The following is a 16,971-nucleotide window of genomic DNA, read 5'->3' as shown; positions in this document are numbered from 1 at the left end:
TTTGCACCTGTTATTACATTCTCATGAATCATATTTAATTCAGGGCGGTGAGAATCTAATCATAATTAACGGCTTGCAGTTTTGTGCATGGCTCAGCAAGATGCATGAGCACGTTATGGGGATATTTTTATATTATTCTGTTGCATCGTCCTCCTCATTATTATTTTACACATTTTAGGTGACAGTTTCGGGGAGAATAAAGCAAAAAAAATTAATAAAATACAGCTTTGGCATTTGGCGCTCATTCCCAATGCTTTAACAGGCCTTGTAAGAATGCAGCCACTTGTGAAACTGTCCATTTCAAGCGGCACTATTGTCATATGCAGAGAGCAGGGATTAAAAACCTGTTGATCTTGTCTCTCAAGGCGAGAGATAATGGTGGCGCATATGTCTGAAGGATTAAAGTCTCGGGGTAAAATAGTATCACCAAGAGAAAGAGCCCTCTGTGCCCCTAAAAGGCTATGGGAGCCCATTTCTAGCGTTGTTCCAGCACAAGACCACGACGCTCTGCCGTGTCCATCTCCAATCGCAAAAGGAAAAGGAACGTTTCCTTGTTGCATCAGTGAAAATGGTATGCTTTGCTTTCCGCGCCCTCCCACCTCCATAAAGAAAACATGTTGCATTGGGGCTTGTACCAAAAAAAAAAAAAAGTAAAAAAGAAACCTGCCCAAAACCCTGAGTAAATCCCATGCCAGAGCTGTGGGAGAGAGCTCTGTAACTGTCACGGATAGTGTGCAAGCCAAAAAACTGTCTAACGGATGCCTTCCTGGGCCCTTCTCGTTGGGAAGCTGCATTATTTGGGTCAGAAACATCATCAGATACAGGAATGTCTGCATTCAGACCGTGGACCGAATCCTGCAAGCCCTACCGCTGCATGTGGTCTCGCCGAAGTTAATGGGGGCTCCACGAAGAAACAAGGACGACAGGCATGGGGGAGGCGAAAAGGATTTGGCCCTATAGGCTTGTCCTGACGAACGAAGGAAAGAAAGAAATCCCAGAAGCGCTTACAGTCAATAGAGAACTGGCCTTTAGGTTTGTTACACTTGAATAATACAATCAGGAGTCCGTTTCTGAGGCCAGCAATGGTACATTAGTGAAACAATGGAGCTCAGTAGGTCTGTATTTCGAACCTGTTTATTTGCTAATCACGAATGGCGTGTAAAGAAGAATTCTCCCTGGGTGTGTGGCAGCCCAAAGTATTTGAAAAACGGACAGCTATATTTTAATGCATAGCAGAAGACTCTCTTTCCGTCCACGGATATTGAAGAAACATGTGGCGATTATAGAGCCGTTGAGTCTCCTATACGGGGTCTCTATATGCCATATGTTGCAATTGGCTAACAGAGCTGCGCATGATGAATACAAAACAATACATACACGCAAATTGATAGAAATTTAACAATGGGTCTAAGAGAAAAAGAAACAACTATAATAAAATACGGGAGGAAAAGGAGATTAAAAAAAAAAAACATCATTCAAAAGCAAACCGGCATCAGGTTTGCTTAGTCCGTTGAAACAAACATACGCCAAATGGCCTGGTCTCCTTACGGGTACTCAATACCTGAGCAAAGATTCAATAGTGGGCCCAGAGAAAGAGGGCAACCCGAGTGGCCGTGTAGCCGAATGAAACCCTTAGGGGGTTCAGTCAGTGCAGTGTATGAAAAGGAGTTTTTCAAAAACAGAAACGGAGACCTGGAAGGGAGGGCCGGGGGTAGCTGCGCTTGTGTTGTTGTGCGGGTGGATGTTAGGCTAGCAAAAGGCCTGGCCTTGACTGTCCTTCATACTTTTCTAAAATCTGGTTTTCATAGAGGCGCGCAGTAATTGCCTAAAGCCATAACTGTCTCTGAAATTATTCATTAAAGTCATTCTGAGGAATCTCACAAAGCCAGTTCTTACATTTATGGCCTTTGCATCATCAAGATATGACATCACCCTTCATCCCTTATTATTACTGTTATTATTTATTTATTTTATTATTAAATTGCCACAGAAGGGTGTTTTTTTGATAATTAGTCCAGGTATATTTCCCCCTTTTGGCGAAGGAGCGTGATGCAGGTCCACCAGACACCCTTTGATTGAGGAGGGTATTTTGGGGAGTTGCAGTGTTGTGCAGAAGATCATGTCTGTGCCCTGTGGTGCTGTCAGCTGTGACAGATCCCAGATGCAGCCGCTACTGTATGGCAGATTGAGTTTCTCAGCAGAAAACTCTCTCCCTCCCTCCTAAACGTCTTCAAAAACCTTCTCCAGATACTGCAGGTCACTTCGGCTGAATCGGGAAAAGTTGAACAAAAGTTTTCCTTTCGCTTCTTCTCTCTGGCTCTCTGCTAGGGGAGCCCCTCTCTGGTCCCGGCCCTGGGTGCCAGCTGTGGGCCTGCCAGGCTGTCCCCGGCCGCTTGTGACCACAACAAGCCCCGCTGCTCTGCTGATGGGAACGGAGGTTGGCAAGGACAGAGAATCCGCAGGTAAGTGCAGAGACTCTCCGGGCAAGGGCTGAGCTCCCTCTATACGCGGGACCTGCTTGTCTTCCTTGGACTGCCCTTTCTTGCGCCTGTGATTTCCCGGGGATGCGCCAAACCTCACGGAGAAGGAGCCCCCTTCATTGCCAGTCATCCCGGCCTCAAGCCGCCTCGAGTTTCTGCAGCGATTGGAGGCCGAGGAGGTTTGGCCTTGAGGATCTGCGGAGAAGGCGAGGGATTATTCCCCTGGGCTCTGCGGTTAACCAGCGGTTCCTGGGGAAGCAGCAAAGGGGAGGTGGAGGTGGAAGGTGGTCCCTCCTAGGGGGAACAGAAATCCAGTGCGATCCCAGCGGTGTCCCACGGGAGCCTGGGGAATCCGCTTCGGGGTGGCTAGGGGACGGAACCCTGAGCACAGACCTCCACCCACCACGAGCAAATACCCCTAGCCCGCGTGTGTGCCGGCCCAGCAGCCAACCAACCTTTGGAAGCAGTTCCTGTCCCTGACTCCCACAGAACTCCCAGGAATTTACACCTCTTCACACAGGCTGCGCCCTGCTCCCTTCATTCAGACTGAATCCGGCCACACACGCTGAGACTAATCCAGATTAGTACTTTGTGACGTTGTTGGCTGGCTCAGTGTTACTCAGCGTGTGTAAGTAACAGACCGGGTGTAATTTCCACAACATGCCCAGATCAAACACAGAATTATACATTTAATTGAATGTTATGTAGCGCTCAACAACACAGTCCCGTCCCGGCATGAGAAAATAAAGACGCCCTTAACTCTGCATTAGTTAGTTCTTAAAGCAAATACACATTTCAGTGCTTTACCTCTCAGTATGTTGAATTATACTTTTTTTTATTTTGTTTTGTTTGCTTTGCTTTCCTTTTAAGGATGCTATTTGAATTACCTGTTAGGAAGCGCAAATTCCCCTTCAGAATGGTGGGTAAACACTCTCTTTCTCTTCGCGCAGTTGGTAGTTTTCTGTTCATTCAGATCGCTAGATTTTGATGGAGAGATTTAACCAAAAAACAAAACCCTGAGCTAGCAACACGTGAGCTAAATACTGGAGTTAAAAATATCCCCAGCTTCTTGGCAGGCAGTGAATGAGGAGGAGGCTGGTCGCTGTAATGTTGCTTCGGCAAATAACTAGTGCGGATTTGCTCGGGAATTTCACACCATTCTGTCTTGCTGCGAAGCGGGGCTCAGTGAGTCAGGTTTTGAACCGTGCGTGATAGTAGACCGGTTTGTAATCGAAGAAGTGAAACTTCAAGAAAACAAAATTTTGTTGCTCTTTCTTGATTTCTGGATCCTTGAAATAAACAGAAGTGGTCCTGGACAAGACATGTTATTCAATGGTGCTATCTATGCAGGCTGCAATATTTCAGTACATCTGTCTTACCTCAGCTCTGTCACTTTTTAAAATATAAAAAAGTGAAACCAAGCAATCATAACCCCTTCACAGAAAAATCAGATACCAAGCCTTTGATATTTTCAAAAAACTCCTCTCCAACCTCTCACAAAAACATTTCATGGTTAAGGGGTTGTTTTTGTTGTTGTTTGTTGTTTGTTGTTATTTCGGGGGGAGGTGGTGTTCGCATGAAAAAATATACACAGACACAACGGTGCAGTCTTATATGTAATGGATTTGGTACAAACGTAGTTTTGTGTCTGCCTGGTTGCTCGGAGAGTTGTGGCGTCTTTCTCCAACATTATGCTATTTTTTATTTCATGAGCCTCAACAGCTAACAAACAGGTTGTGGAAAATCTTTCTTAAAAAACCACCTTAGCCCAGTTCTCCATACTAAGGACTTTTCCACTGAAAAGTGGTTGGATGGAAGGAGTATATTTTTACTCATACACCTACCCCTTGTAAAAGGTTCCCACTAAATTCAGTTTCAGTTTTTCAGTTTCAGACTTTCTTTCTCCTGATGAATTGAAAGGCTTGATGTCAACCCCCCGACAAACCGCTTCCCCCCCTTTTTTTTTTTTGTTAGGTTCTTGCCTTTAGCAGAAGTATAATTGTGACCCTGCCTGATCCATAGAGCCTCCTGTTGGGAGCAGTTAGCTGTGGTTGCCTTAGGTCTGAGGACCTCCCAAGTGGCTTTGGCCTGGGTGTCATAGGAAAGGACTCTGCACATTGTCCATTCGCTCTCATCAAAGTCCCAGGCACTATGGAGCCAGCAGTTCTGTTTGTCGACGTTTTGAGGCTTGGAAAAATAGTAAACAATTTTTTCCCAAGCCATCCATCCAGCAGCACGGCGACCTTCCTCGGATCCAGAAACTTAACAAACTTTTCCATAACTTTAGGTATATGAAATGATTTACATTTCCGGCTGGTCTGTCAATGTGACAGTAATTTACAGTGTGATAAAAACACGTTTACAACAACAGATCATGTTCAAGTAGTACCTTACCAAGCAAAAGATTTTAAGAGTACACGGAAAATGAATCTTTGTCATGCACTTTTGCAGTACACCTTTCTGAAGAAATGAACATATTTAAATTGGACAAGAGGTAAAGTAGACAAGGACAGAAGCAAAAGTGTATGAAAGCAATACAGAACTTTTGTTTATACTATGTATATATTATATATGCACATATAGTATATTTCTTTAAGGCTTTAACCGAATGTATACTTTTAGTCTAATATACCAGGACCAAATCTCGCTCCCTTTGTTGAAAGGACTGGTTTAGATAGGACTAAACTGAAAAGTAAAGCAGGCATAATTTGGTCCTGGATCGATTGTATTGAAACATTTTTATTCATTTCTGCTTTGGAGTCTCCAATGGAGTAGTTACGTTAGCGTTTAGGGAAAGGAAGTTCCTATTATTCCGATCTAATCTAATTAAGCGGATATGGACTGTTTTGCAAAATAGCCCGGGTAACACAGTTAACAACTCCTTAGGAAATTCTGTTCTGTTTTCACCACCGCGTGTGCATTATTTTTTATTGGCATGTTTTTTAGTTAAAAGCACAAGATGAATTTGGAAACTAATGTACAACATCCCCGTTCCACATAGACAGTAAAAAAGGTTTTGTAAATTACAACTATGTGAAAGTGGCATGCAATTCAAGAACAAAATGAACAAATGGTTTTTTTTGTTTAGAAGGAACAAACCACATGCAGCAGTTACCGCTTTTAAGTTATTTGTAACCATTTCTACCTAAATAATATTTTGCTCCAACAATGTTGTTGAAATTTAAACCCTGAAGTTTTCTGTTTTTCATTTATACAGATAAATAGTATAGTTTAGTGATCGAAATTTATCTTTGGAACTCTCATATAAAGGGATGCAGTTCTTTCATGTAGATATACACAGACCTCTCTCTCTCACACACACACTCACACACGCACACAAATATACACGCACTCTCATCTGTTCATGCATTTATGGCCTTATGAAAGTGTACCCAATGGATAAAAGAATGCATGTCACTGTGAAATATGAAGAATGTGGATGCATTTTTTAAACGGAGGCATGATGTTTAAGCATGTTAGGATGGACACCCCGGCTCCGTTTAGCTCTATAATAGCCCAGTTATTTTTACTAAACGATCAGGACTGGCTCTAAGTGACCTCTAATGATTTAAAACCATTTTCTATCATTCCATGAGAAAAAATACACAAGTCATTGAGAATAATTGGCAAACCATATGAGCTAGTGAACATTTTATCTTTATTTAGGAGACGTCGGTTGCAAGATCACCTCGGTTTTCATCCATTGATGTAAGAATGAAATTCTAACAGTATATTCTTCAAGAGAGCTAGACAGCTTCAGAAATTCATCAGTCCTTAAAGAAAAAAAAACATATTTCTTCTTCCATTTCTGTAAAGGCAATATTCGTGTTCTGCCATTTTCTGTAATATATCCAAATTCTGAATTTGACACTCTTAGAATTACTATTGGGGAAAATAAAAAAGTCTTACAACTTTTTTTATTGTCTCTGTGTGTGTGTATGTGTGTGCTAATGTGTATAGCTATAAAGTCTCTCTATATTACATATAATGTATGATATATACACTCTATGTATGTGTGTACACTATATATACTATAGATATGCTGTATATAGTGTGCATATAGATAGTGTGTACACACACACACACAACAGTTTTAAAGTCCATTATCTCTGATGTTGGTATGGATATCACAACACACATATTTTTAAAATTCCAAGAGTTTTGTATAATAGCTTTTGATGTTTTTTAAAGAGGTTTTTTTTTTTTTTTTTTTTGTAATGGCTCCCGCTCAGCCCTGGACATTTGGACTCAAGGTAATCAAACCACCTGATTTTACAGGGAGAAGCATAAAACAATCCCAATATTAAAACGTAGAGGTCCCTAAAAGCATTCCTAAAATAGTCTTTCTGTATGGTATGTGGCATATGCAGAATACATGCTGGTGAAGTGTGGTATAAATATTTTATCAACAGGCATTTTGGATGACATGGATAACTTTCTCATTGTTTTCCCCTGTGAACAAGCCAGGTCATTCCAAGCTACTGAAGATAAAGTGTTAAACCACATAACATCACCATGTATTCTTTATCATGTGTATATACATTGTTTTAGGGGATTCTAAACAAATTTTATTGGAAATATATTTTTATCCCTTCATCTGTAGAAAACACAGGTGCTTTAGTTACCCTGAGTCAAACCGTAGACGGCTCAGGGGGAGACATACAAATCTCTTTAGAAAAACACAACTAAAACAACGTTTTTGTGATTTTCTGTACATAATAATGGTACAATTTTAAAGTCCATTATCTCTGTGTCTTCTAGAGCTGAAAGTAAGAGCTGGGTGGGTGTCCCATTGGAGAAGATAGGATTCTGTCTTTTCCAAAGGCATAAAGATCCCATTTCTAACCCTGCAGAGCTATGTGATATCAGACTTTAAAGGAGTGAGATTTTTCATGTACAGTAAAGCTGTCCCAGGTGCAGGATTTAACAATGCCCAGTCTGGGCCTCACGTTTAATATTGGTTATTTTTTTTGTGTGTGTGTAGAGAAGACGAAAACATTTCTCAGCCAGGATTTATTTTTAATACAGTTGTTTGAAGTTGCTTAGAGTTTGGAATGTTAAAATAAATCCTGGGGATTAGAGGGGAAAACACAGGTGAGATAGTAAAAGGGGCACTTATCATATATGACTCTGCGGTGTATCACATGGATAGTTAGATACTTTAATATTTACGTTGTGGTAACACCTCAAGGCTCCATTGGGATAGGCGCAGTACAAATATATAGGAAATGGCATATATTGTGATATCCATTTATCCACATGACATACAGCTATGTCAAAGATGCATGAGACATGCAATTTATCATATGCTTCTGCAATCTATTCCATGAATCGCACTACTGTTTATAGGGGGCGTGATATTAAATTATACCCACCGTATAGAGGGAGCATCCCAGCTTTTCTGTACACAGAATTATCACAATTTTAAAGTGTATCTATAGATACCCCCACGCACCTTAAACACACCCCTTATAAAAGATTGCAGGGTTATGTGATAAATTGGGATTCCTCATGCATCTTTGACTATCTTGCACGTACTCTGCCCATGAATCCTTCTTTTCTAAGACTTCTTCTAACATTCCAAACCTCTGAGCAGCTTCAAACCGCTGAGATTTAAAAATAAAGAGCCTGCCACTAAAATCGTTCGTTCTTCCCTTCCTCCCACCATATGGAATTCCCTCTCCAAAATTTCACTGGCCCAAAATCCAAGTGACGAGTTTAAGGTCCACAACTCTGCATGGTTAGAAACAGGAGTTTTATTGAGTCGGGAAGAAGAGAATACCAACAGATAAACAGGGCAAATTATATTTGTTTCTAGCCATGGAAGGTCCAAAGATATTTGACTTTAAAAAATCTTGGCATTTTTATGTATAGAAAGCTAGTCCATGGTATTTGAAGAGGGTTTACATTTGTATTGGGTCTACTGGTTGTCGCTCCCACTGAACTCTATACAGTTGCATTCATGGTAAGGGATTCCGGAGTTTGCAGGTAAAAAGACACTAAAAGAGTCCCAGTAACACCTGTTTAAAATCGCTAACACTTTTTAAAAAGAGTGGCGTAAAGGTTTTTTACATATGCTCATTTTTAATGACCCACAATAACTAATCGCTGGTAGCTGGTGACATTAGTGGCTAATTTTGACATTTCATTGTCACATTGATTAAAAATATTTATATCACACCATGCCAATGCATATATAAAGCGAGGTGTCTGGTTGTGTGTATAGAAACTATTTTTCTGTAGCTAAATCACTTTGGGTGTATATTTAAAGGTACTACATATTTTAGTTTAGGTATTAAGGCAATGAAGTGATCATGAAAGGTTGCAAACGATATTATTTAATGTATTTATTTATTTACTGTATGATATACAGTATTTATCCAATAAAATTAAATAACTCTCTTAACTTATTACAGACTTTGAAATAAATGCATTTTATGTTTCATACAATACTTAGACGCCCTAGTAGAAAGCATTGTGAAAAGGTACAGACCTTTAAAAAAGGTAGCTATATTTCAGTGTAATAGTTCAGTGTTTTAAATGTATATATATATTGAAACATGATGCATTTAAGTTCATGAGCAAGAAAGGTGTTTAAAACGTTTACATTTCTGTTGTTTTCCTGACGCACATATGGCTTAACATAGGAAGCATGATTATTTCATTAAATTTGATTATACATTTTTGCAAATCTAGATTTTCCTGAAGAAAATTCTGACACCTGTTATAAGCCCCAAAACAGGAGCTCCTGATGTAAATGCTTTCTACCCTGCAGCTGTGCGTTTTAAAACTGCCCAATTTATATTCAGCTAAAAGCAATGGCCTAATTATAAGACTGAGACACACACACACACAAAGTAAAGATTGTGAATCAGTCCTTGGTTTTGTTGAAACACCTAAAGGACCCGGTTCTACAGGCCATACCCAAGCAGGATGGGAACTTTGCGACTTCAATGGGGTTAGGGATAGATCAGTCCCATTAAGAAATTGATGTCTGCCCTTAAAATTAGTTAAACATGGGGAGATTGATGTTTTAATTTCATTTGTTTTTCTTACTGTGAGGGGCATGAGGGAAAATGAAAAGGAAAGAGAAAAAAATAGAGAGTGCAAGAACTGTAGAAAGTTTGAGCCTCTAATTAGGATAATTTGTAAGTTATTTATGATTTTTAAAAAAAGTGTAGTATTAACTTGTCTTATTTGGATCCATTACACAATATAATTTTCAAAAGGTTTTACCTGAAGAACGTAATGCATTCATATTGTTAACGTATAGTGTATAAATCTGCTTTTACACATTTTTCTTACTAGTTAGCTAACAATTGCCCCCTTTGACTCATTGGTGTAGTCTAGTGCAATAGATTTGACCCATTCTCTTATGAATTGTTGCTCTGGAGATGTCGCACTGACATTTAGAAGAACACCTCCGAACTTTCACGCGCAGCTGTTATGTTCCAGCAGATCAGTTATATGGAGACATGAAAATACTCATAAGAATATTGTAAAATATATGATTTTTTAAAAGTGTATCTGCGGGGGAGGGGGGATGTCTTTGCTTTTCTTTTGTTTGTTTTCATGCCAAAATGGCACAGTCCAAATTGGGAACAAATGGCTTCCAGAATTGCCCCCCAGCCGCTGCCGTCTTCCAGGAAGAAAGCTTGTTTGGATTTATAGGAACTTTTAACAAAAATCATAATTTCGCGTTTTAATTCTGAAAGGGCTGGTACTGTATGTGGTTTTCTTTGAACTCCCTTATTTTAAAAACGGTTGAATGAATGTGTTGGGAGGGGTTTTAACTTTTATTTTTGTTTTTTGAAAATGTGTAAAATAAACCAATAAATAAACTTCGCTCCTGGAACGGGACCGTGGTATTGCAAGTTTCAGCCCGGAGCAAATTTTTATGAGTTATAAACCCCTGGAAAAATAAGCGGTTTTACTGGAAACATTGACAGACTGGGAAGTGTGCACCAGCGTACTAGAACATACCCTTCATCTCGTTGGGACCACCAAGACACCCATGCAATTGTGATTTAGCTGCTTGATTAAGTGGCTTGGTTAGGACGTCTCCCCGCCCCATTGACGAATGTGTAATGTTCACACCAAAGGCTGCCGAGGATCTAATTGTGTAATATATTGGGCTGCAAACCGTTACACACCCGAGTAATCCTACTGCTGCGAATGGGTCTGTCTGGGCGAGCTCGGCATTACTCCCCGGAGTAAGGGTTTGCAAGAGCAGCACCAGATATTTATCCGATTCCAGTGTCTAAGAAGGCAGACGTAAAACATTCAATAGCAATGAAAACTCTTATTGGCGGAGCTGCTTTGCGGCTAATGTTGGTCTCTCTGTTCTCATTGATTTTTGAGTGGGCGCCAAGACAGTTAAATTGAACTCGCTGCTATTGTAGTGGCGAAGTTCTGCAGACTTCGGTTACCTTCATTTAAATATGCTCTTGGCTTTATTCTTGGTATCTTGCGCTCGGCCCTGATCCCGCGTTGCACTCAATGGGAGTTGTGCTTTTTGAGGCCTGCAGCTTTGGAGCCTTCATAGCTGGAAACCATGGTACTGCCTTTACTATTTTGGGGGGGCTGGGGGGGGGGAAGAGCTGGGCCGCTGCAAGCCAGCTTTTGCCTTACTATAAAATAGCACAGACATGTGGGTAACATATATAATTGTGCCGGTAGCGGACAAACACAGCGTCTGTGCTAAGGTTGCACGTCAAAGGTGTTGAGGAAGATTGTGTATCTTTCCAGTTCCTTACCTAACTTCAGATATAGAAGCACAACCAAGCTAAAGGGGGAACAAAGCCCATGCAGGGGCTGATCCTGTGGTCCCTGGCTCCAGCGGGAGCCGTGGGGGCACCGGCAAGGACGACTTTCATCAGGATGCCCCGCCTAAATGAATCGGGAGCTATACTGCATAGTGGCCGGCACAGAGTGGCCTACAAGCATCTCCTGGCTCATCTCGGTTGCCGGTGCTAAATGCGTGTGTGACTTTGCTTTAAAATGACCACAAATACTATAGCAACACGAGTGTCATTCAGTACACAGACCGCTTCCATGACAGGCGCACTGAAAAGGCATCTTATCGTGTGGAACATGTGGGGAATTAAATAATACGGCTTCTTCCCCCTCCCTGCCCCCGAAGTGACTCTTCCAGGCAGGCTACTTTTGAAATTTTCCATTAACACATTTTGGTAAAAGGGCACGTGTTTAGTCGTTAACTCTCTTTTACCATCGCTGCGTGACATGGTGCATTTGATTTTGTTCTGGCTGCCAGTGGTTAGTCTATGTTTTAGTCAGAGGCACATAGAAAAAATTGCTCCCCACAAACGTAGCTCTTGTTTGACTGATTCCCTTCCCCCTGGCATGAAACGGCGTTTTAACCTCCGCTGCTCCGCAATCAACGCCGGGAAGCGGGGCGCTTTTCCATGTGGATCCGGGCGGCACTCCCCAGGCTGGACCAGGCAAGAAAGCGACAAGAACCAGGAATGTGGGGGGGGTGGAGGGTGAGAAAACCTGGATTTGTGCTGGAAATCACTTTAGATAAGCTATTACCAGCAGGACAGTGGGGTGGGAATAGGTATTGTTTCATATTCTCTGTGTATATATAAAGCCTGCTGCAGTTTCCACGATATGCATCTGAGGAAGTGAGCTGTAGCTCACGAAAGCTTATGCTCTAATAAATTGGTTAGTCTCTAAGGTGCCACAAGTCCTCCTTTTCTTTTTGCGAATACAGACTAACACGGCTGCTACTCTGAAAACTTTCTAACTGGGATGTCAACGGCTGGCGGTGACGCTGCTCCCTTTCTCGCCCGCACGTCTGGGTGTCCAGTGATTGACTTGTTCGGAACTGGAGGGCTTTCCTTCCCACAACCTGCCTGAACCTTTCAGCAGACTGCAGGGGAGTCCGAGCAATGTTATCTCCCCAACTTAATGCTAATAAATGTGTTCATATGTTGGACATTCCCCTGGCCTGTTTTATGGGGCTTCACTGGCGGTGTTTTAATGGGCTGGGTCACTGAGACTGATACTAGCAAGGTTATTAGGATTAAGTAACCTAATGAATCGTGTGACCATTAGCGGGCTTTGAAGGAAGGTTGTTTTCCATATTACGTGGTTTTGTGTCTCTTAACATGGACAATTATTTTTAACTGTACCTGGATAAGGATTGGGGGTGGCAATCTTTCCCCTTGTTTAAACGGAGTCTCTTAGGCGCAGAAAGCGGTTTACTGATGTAGCAGCTAAAGAAAGAGGCAGAAGACTGTTTATTTTTCCACCTTGTGAATGCCCAGAGTTGCTCATTGAGCCAGAAATCTTGTCCGGGTTTCCATGATATTTTTAAGAGCAAAAGTCATGTAAGCGGCTCCCTTGTGTGTGTTTCAATTTGATCGAAAGAGACCTAGATAGAAAGGAGATTGCTCTGAAATGTTACTTGGTGAGATTATTGAGACAAACCCATCCCAAACAAACCCACACCAAGGGGGACTGACCCATTATTATTTTTTAAGAATGGCATTTAGAAAAAAATCGAAGGAGTGTTTTTTAAAAAGAGTTCATTTTTATGTTACAGAAGGAAACAGGTAAGCAACATTTGATCTGCTTTTTTAACTGCTTGCATTGCGTAATGTTGGTCTTGTGCATACTAGAAACGCTTTAATATCTAACTACATTAGGAAAGAGAGACCAAGGTTTGGGGTTTGTGTAATCACAAGCTCTGGTAAACCTAGTGGAAACAAAGTTTCATTATAATGCAGAAAAAATCAGAAACTAATACCTTAGCCCATATTAATGAGCCTCTAGCACGCTACATTAGATAAAATACATCCGACTGCAGCGGGTAATGTTCAATCGCATGTTTGCCGGACTGTAATTGCTCAAAAATTGGAAAATCCACCAATTTCTTTGGCTGACTGGGAACTACATTCTTAGCTTTTCAGATGTCACCACTACCGTACAGAGAAAAACAAACAGAGGGAAAGGGGTGTACCGAAGGCGTCAGCTCTGAAACACGCAGCCATTTTATTTGGATTTTGTACTGTTGGGAAACCAATAAAGTGAAATTTGTCTCCTGCAGCTCCAGCTGGACCATGTTTTGCTGTAGTCTCCGCACAGTGCATGCTGTCTGCCTACCAATACTGTGCAGGGCTCAGAAGCAGCCAGCAGGTTAACTTCCGTGAACTCGGGCGCCATCCACTGTCTTCTTTCTACTGGGAAAACTAGGCAAGGGAAACTGTTGGGCAACAGGATTTATATTAAAACCGTGGAGAAATTTGCCATTAATTGCCCTCCGGAGAGAGACTTTCAATGTAATTATAATTTATGGATTGTAATAATCACTCGGGGGTGACCATATCTGTAATGCAAATCTCCGTTTAATTAAAACAGTGTTAATGGCTAATTACATTCGATCATATTTGAAATATTTATCTGGTGTTTGTATTTCGGACTGTTCTAACTTTTTAAATACATATAGTTTCACAAAGCAAATCTTTTAAAGAGCATAACCGGAGAGTGGCTAGAGAGGAGGAGGAAAGGTGATAAACCACTGATTTGGGTATGCCCAGGTTTTATTTCTTTTTTCCTGATCAGAACTGGTGTTTATCCATTTGCATCCGTGATGATTTCGGTGTGATTTTAGGGTTTGGGGGTGATTTTTTTCTCAATTGGAAGGACATATTTCTACATGGAAACGCCTTACATAATATCTTGCCATCCAACCTTAAAGCGACGCTTTCAAGCGAGGGGAAAGGCAATGAGTCGGTAACAAGGCAATCTAGCACGTCTGGACAAGGGAAGGACAAGCGATTCTTGACAGGGGCACAGGTGTGGACAGGGTGGATGATGGGCTGGGGGCGAGGGATTCAGCCTCAGGAACCAGGGATTGTGGGGGAATGTAGCAACAAATACAATTAACTGTTCGGGACCTAGTCACTGGACGTCTTCACGTTTGTGGACAAGTTGGTGTTCCCACCTGAATTACAAAGCAAAGAGCTCTTAATTACCCTGGGAGAGTCCGATTTTACAGTATACAGTGGGTATCAGTGGTTTAAAGATCTCAATGACATAACTTTATATAAACAGATTAATCAGGCCCACGGAAACTTCATTTATAAGCATAAGGTTTATTACTAAACACACACAAAAACTGCCTTCCTCTCTCTCTCGCCCTTTCTAATGACATATCACTGGGTTGTAATGAAGATTAATATGCTGTTTCCAGAAACTGATGACATATTTTCCAGATATAAAATGATATAATTGTACAAAACACCAGCCTCAAACCAAAATACACGGTTTCCGGCCAAAAAAAGCACATAACTATGTGGTTCAGCTGCAACCCACACTAAATGTACATCAATATAGGCAAAGGATTTTCCTTCTTAAAGAATTTATTGTCATGAGGTTTCGTCTTCACTTCGCTCAGCACTGTCATTATCTGATCATCGATTTCTCTCTGACTCTCAAAACAGTTCAAGTTGACTCCGAATTTTGAATCGGGCTTTGGCGGTGTTTGCTTTTAAGAACTCAGTCTAACAAGCGGTCCATTTCCACTAACGGGCACGTTCTTTGTTCCAGGATCACTGGCAATAAACAGAAGTTTTTCTACTACTTCTAGCGCGGCGTAAAACACAACGACCATATTTTCCACCATCCTATCCGGATTCCTCCGGGTAGGGAAGGAACTGGCTCTGGATATCTGCTTCTGCTTGGCTATTCCCAGGAGCTGCTTGGGGTCATTAGTTCCGAGCTCCAGATAGCTCTGAATCATTTTCTTTTGGATGGTGGTTTTAATTAACTTTCTGCAAGATGGAGTTCAGGCTTCTGATATATTGAAATGAAGGAGGAAGTTAAAAGCCCGATTTGTCTGCCACTAAGCTTAATAACGTTTAGGATGTCGTTAGTGTAAAAAATCAGGACCCGTATTAATATTGAGCCCCTGAAAAATAGGGTTCCTTTGCCTCCCCCATCCCCTTTCTCCTGACATGTGTGCTGTCTGCTCTAACTGTGCATTTTAGAAAGTCGTTTCCGGGGTATTAATATTAGAATTCCCGATCCCGAAAATGATCAAACCTGCAGCTTTAGCTAAATCCCGGTCAGGATGATTGGAAAATCCCTCTCATTCATAAGTGCACAAACCAGATCAGATTTCGTTTTCCCTAGTCTCATTCCCGATATAAAATCATAGCGTGGAAATTAGCCCTTTCCTGGCCAGGATTACACCTTAATATTGGCATTCTTGCACCTACCAGGGCCTTCAACTGCACCTTCCCCCCGGAGTCCGTAGGCGGGGAAGGAGCAAGGTGTCTGTCTGCAAATGGGAAGGGATGCTTCAATCTGCCTGTCTTGGAAAACCTCCACTTTCCCATACTATGTCAAATTCATATTACTCTTCACACCCTGTTAGGAATTCACGCCTTGGAAACCGCTAGATGCTTCCAGCCACACAGGTACCTCCCTTCAGTGAGTCAGCCAGCCCAGCGCCTCTTTCACTCCCGATTAATAAGACCCGTTCGGTGGAGGTTTGGATTTTAGCGCATGTAGCTGTGTCCAGGACTGAATAAGGAATCGCCCTACGGCTGGAAATTCCTCAGATTCTTCCCGCTTCAGTTCACACATCAGGCCTACTTCTGTCACTGCTCGTGGGTACATCGTTTTCGGGAAAAGGTTGGGACTGCTTTCAGAGCTGCACCAGATTAATAGTTCAGATGCCAGCCATTTGGCATTAAAAAGCAGATCTGGGTCAGCTATGCGACATCCCGCGTGCAGTCAGCACCTCTGTGCCAGCAGCAGCTGCAGGGAATAGTCGGGGCGGGGAGGACAGGACAGAGACCGATCAAAGGAGATTTGGAGGCAACAAACAGTAAATGGAGTTGCAGAGCTGCATTGAAACTAACACACTTTATATTTTATAGGTTTGGTCTAGGGTTTTCCTTCATCCTTGAGCGTGAAGCAGCGGAAAAGGAACTGGGGTGTGGCCTGATGCTGTTGCAATGAAATCAAGAGCAGCTTTGCCATTAATTTAAATGAAACAGAACAGAGCCCTAGATTTTCCATGTACCTGTTTAGCCTGTCAGGTTTTGCAGAGGTCACATCTTCGCGTGTATTTTCAACCTTGTTGATTTAGCACTATTCCCTTGAAAGGAAAACAGTCATTTTCGACACTGACCCTTGCATCTGGATAGAAAACAAGTCCGAAGACTTTGGGAAGGCGAGATAAATATGACTGAGTTTCTTACTGACAAAGGGGTTTGGATGAAGCTAACTGATAATGGCACTTTCACTGAAAGGTTAGTGCAAAGAATATAAACTTCTCAATATAATACTGTACTCCTTTCATTATTAATGTGAAACCATACCCAGTAGAGGATACTCGATGCTCTGCTATACTTGCACACACCTCACCCTGCTCATTCAGATCATGTATTAAATGGAAATCTGTAGCAAAATCTCCCGCCCTCTCATAGGACAGTTTTAGAACAAAAAACTAAAGAAC

Source organism: Lepidochelys kempii, chromosome 4 (genome assembly GCF_965140285.1).
Source record: "Lepidochelys kempii isolate rLepKem1 chromosome 4, rLepKem1.hap1, whole genome shotgun sequence".
NCBI lineage: Eukaryota > Metazoa > Chordata > Testudines > Cheloniidae > Lepidochelys > Lepidochelys kempii.
This window is presented reverse-complemented; position numbering follows the sequence as displayed.